Genomic DNA, 4,621 nt, shown 5'->3' with positions numbered 1-4,621 from the left:
CCCTTCTACACTGCCATATAAAATCCAGACTATCTGCTTTGAACTGGATTTTATGGCAGTGTAGACTCTCATAATCCAGTTCAAAACAGATGTGGATTATTGTTGCCCTTCTCAAAGATGCATTCTAACTCCAATTTTTAGAGGCAAATCCTACCCCCACGTCCTTCCTAAATCTGTCATGTAATTGGAAGAAGCTGAACCAGTCTTTGATCCCTGATTCTTCTTTCCCCTTGACTATCCATCGCCCTTTCTCTTTAACCAGATAGTCCTTTTACATTCCAGATTCAGTGTGTGTAGCCGGTCTCGGGACTGCTCTCAATGGACGCAGCCATAAGGGGGTTTTCAAGCCCATAGCCAAGGGGGTGGTTTAAGGGTTCAAACTACCCTCTAAAATGTTCAGGTCAAAAAAACAAAACCAAACAAAACCCCAACTGATTTACTCATGAATTTTAACGGGTTAATCAAATTCCCCTGCCAAGTCTATGAGAATCAAAAATTAAGAGTCCCTCCAGAACTGCACGCACTATCTCAACCAAATTTGGGTTATCCACATTATCATTACCTACCTTTCTACCAATTAAAAATTGCAATAGCAGCAATAGCTGATATACTAGAAGTGACCAAGCTGGCAGGCAAACCCAAAGGCACGAGGCAGAGGGGGGGGGGGATTTGACCTGGACTGCAGGTGGAAACTGAGGTGTCCCCCACTGGTTCATCTAATCCAGTGGTTCTCAACCTTTGGGTCCTTCAACTCCCTGAAATCCTAACAGCTGGTAAACTGGCTGAGATTTCTGGGAGTTGTAGGCCAAGACACCTGGGGAGAGCCACTGAACTAATCCAAGCCCTGCCAAGAAACAATGGAACAGGAGCAAAGAGAAGAAGCTATGCCATTGTTAGACCTTGAACTTTATATGACCAAGACTGTTTCTGATGACCAAAAAGCTCAATTAGTACAAAATCCACAGACACCATTGCCAGGATATGTATTTTCTGTGGGTAAGAAGAAGCACCTAAGTTTTCAACCCAAATGGTTCCGCAGATTTCTCTGCTTGGCCTTCTCATTTCATGTACAAGGTGTGCTGCGTACGTACAGTGTGGTGTTTGGAGAAGTTGGGGGTAAAGGTGCTCATCAGAAGCTTGGTGCATGGGTTGCTAAACCATTTGTGTATGGCATTGCATATTTGCCTTTCCTTGTTGCCCTGAGTCCCCATGGGGAGATGGGCTGGGATATAAATAAAGTATGATGTTATTGTTGTTGCGATGGAAAAATGCAATAGAAGTCTTCATTAGACACCCAAAACAGTATCATCAGAACAACGTGAAGAACCTTTGCACAATGATGGTAATTTCAGGGCCTTGTTGAGGTCTCCTGCCAGATATGAAGACACTGACCTAAAAAGTCATCTGGGGGGGGGGGGGGGGGGAGGAGTTTCAACCCCTTCCCATTTTTTTCTTCTGGTAACAGGCCTGCTTTTTCGTTTTTGTTTTTTGCCCTACCCCTTCGTACACTAATATGGATATTTTGTTTAGATTTATGTTTTTAGAGTTTTGTCTACTGCATATAGTTTAATTTATTGGTGTCAGGTTTAATGTACTGATGTTAGATTTTAATGTTACTTTTATATGTGGAGTTTTTCTGGGATTTTCTGTTATTATCATCGTGCGTTTTATGTAGGCATTGAATGTTTGCCATTGTTATGTTGGAATCCACCTCGAGTCCCTTCGAAAAGATAGGGCGGAATACAAATAAAGTTTATTATTATTATTTGAAACACAACAAGATAAATAAATAAAAATCCTACTCAAATGAATAACAAGGTACTATGGTTTTCTTTCATTTCATACACTGTTCTGCCTAGATGCAAACGTGTGTTCTTTGTGTATTTTTATTTAGTGTACATAATCTTTCAATATTATATACTAATAATACAATATTATAATTATATAATATATATTACATGTAATATTACTAATATTACAATGTAATGGTATAGTACAATATAGTAATATATAATACTAATATTGTACTATGCTAATAATATAATATATTGTATGTATATATATCATGTAAGCCGCTCTGAGTCCCCTTCGGGGTTATTTATTTATCGTGTTGGGAGCAAACCGAACAGTTGTATTTCATTTTTAAAAAAAACAAACAAACAGACAAACAAACAAAACACAAAGTTTGCAGGCTAGGTAGTTGATTAAATGTCCTTTGACCAGTAGCTGGCCACTTGAGTGCCTCTGGTGTTGCTGCAAGAAGGTCCTCCATTGTGCATGTAGCAGGGCTCAGGTTGCATTGCAGCAGATGGTCTGTGGTTTGTTCTTCTCCACACTTGCATGTCGTGGATTCCACTTTGTAGCCCCATTTCTTAAGGTTGGCTCTCCATCTCGTGGTGCCAAAGCGCAGTCTGTTCAGCGCCTTCCAAGTCGCCCAGTTTTCTGTGTGCCCAGGGGGGGAGTCTCTCATTTGGTATTAGCCATTGATTGAAGTTCTGGGTTTGAGCCTGCCACTTTTGGACTCTCGCTTGCTGAGGTGTTCCAGCGAGTGTCTCTGTAGATCTTAGAAAACTATTTCTTGATTTAAGTCGTTGACGTGCTGGCTGATACCCAAACAGGGGATGAGCTGGAGATGTCACTGCCTTGGTCCTTTCGCTATTGGTTGCTACTTCCCAGCGGATGTCAGGTGTTGCAATACCGGCTAAACAGTGTAATTTTTCCAGTGGTGTAGGGCGCAAGACACCCTGTGATAATGCGGCATGTCTCATTAAGAGCCACGTCTACTGTTTTAGTGTGGCGACATGTGTTCCACATTGGGCATACATACTCAGCAGCAGAGTAGCAAAGCGCAATGGCAGATGTCTTCACTGTGTCTGGTTGTGATCCCCAGGCTGTGCCAGTCAGCTTTCGTGTGATATTGCTTCTGGCGCCCACTTTTTGCTTGATGTTCAGGCAGTGCTTCTTGTAGGTCAGAGCACGGTCCAGAGTGACTCCCAGGTATTTGGGTGCGCTGCAATGCTCCAGTGGGATTCCTTCCCAGGTGATCCTCAGAGCTCGGGATGCTTGTCTGTTCTTAAGGTGAAAAGCACGTCTGTGTTTTAGATGGATTAGGGATCAGCTGGTTTCCCCTGTAATAGACAGTGAGGGCACCTAGAGCTTCAGAGAGCTTCTGTTCAGCCGTTCTTCTGATTCCGCCATCTGCTTCTCTGGCCCTGGAACTCAACAAAAAAGCTCCTGTTTTGTAGCAGGTTTCCTATGAGGCGGGTGAGGTGGTAGTCCTTTGTGATATTACACATTTTTCTCAGGAGGCGGTGGTGGTTTACAGTATCATAAGCTGCTGACAGGTCTATGAAGACAGGTCCTGTGATCTGCTGCCTTTCAAAGCCATCTTCTATGTACTGAGTCAGGTTCAGCACTTGCGATGTGCAGCTTTTGCCTTTTCTGAAGCCAGCTTGCTGTGGAATCAGACATGGGTCTATTTTTTTCATAATTCTATGCAAAATAAGTCTCTCCAGAACTGTGTAAAGGTGGCACAGCAGGTACATTGGTCTATAGCTTTTTGGATCATTGCGGTCTTTGCCTGGTTTCAAGATGGCTATGACTCTTGCTTTCCTCCAGAATTTGGGGATCTGACAGGATGCAGTGCAGTTGTTCATCAGTTCCAGCAGCCAGCATCTTGCCTTTGGACCAAAGTTCCTGATTTCTTCCATCCGTAGATCATCCAGGCCAGCTGCTTTGCCATTTTTACATTTATTGAGAGCCGTGTCCAATTCAGTAGATGTAAAAGGTTCATGAAGGTTGTTGTTCTCAATCTCTGCTTGTCTGGCTATTGGTTTCTTTCCTACTTTGGTGGCAAGGTTCCCATTCTTCAAGAGTTGGTGTGCTATTTGATCTGCCTTTATGTTGGCATAGGTATTAGTTTGTGAGGGGTCAACCCTTCAGAGTGAGAAGGGTGGCATATAAATGTCGTAACTTAACTAACTAGCTTTTTTTTTATCGTGTCAGGAGCGACTTGAGAAACTGCAAGTCACTTCTAAGATGAGTCCACAGCAGACAAGATAACTCTGCTGGCTGTTGTGTTGGATCACATGTCGGACACTTCCCAAGTGTCTAGAACTGTGTGATGTATGGGCGAATAATGCGTGCAGATCCCAGTAGGGTGGCCTTTTGCAGCTGGCAGATGGTAACCTTTCCCAGCGCCAATTGTGTTTAAGTGCAGGCCAAGGTCTTTAGGCACTGCACCTAGTGTGCCAATCACCACTGGGACCACCTTTACTTTACATTATTATTGTTGTTGTTGTACCTTTTCCACGTTTCTAAAAGGCTGGCTGTTATTATATGCCCATTAAATTCTTCATTCCTCTTGTTCTTTTCATCTCACAGATAGGCACTATGGGGAGGCCATGCTTTTCCCTGCTTCCCTCTCCCTTCCCCTAAGCATCGTTTTTGTTTTAAGGTGCCACCAAAGTAGGAACCAATATACGCGGTTTGCGGTTTCCGTTTTCCCGCCGGACCCCTTCAGAACGTACAAGACGCAAACCGGAACTCGCTCAGAAAACTCACTAAACGCTTGTGGGGGGTGGCGTTCTTTCCGAGGCTGCGGACCTCTTACCATGGTCCA

This window comes from Anolis sagrei, chromosome X (assembly GCF_037176765.1).
Source record: "Anolis sagrei isolate rAnoSag1 chromosome X, rAnoSag1.mat, whole genome shotgun sequence".
NCBI lineage: Eukaryota > Metazoa > Chordata > Lepidosauria > Squamata > Dactyloidae > Anolis > Anolis sagrei.
The sequence above is the reverse complement of the archived record's forward strand: the minus strand, read 5'-3'. Positions refer to the sequence as shown.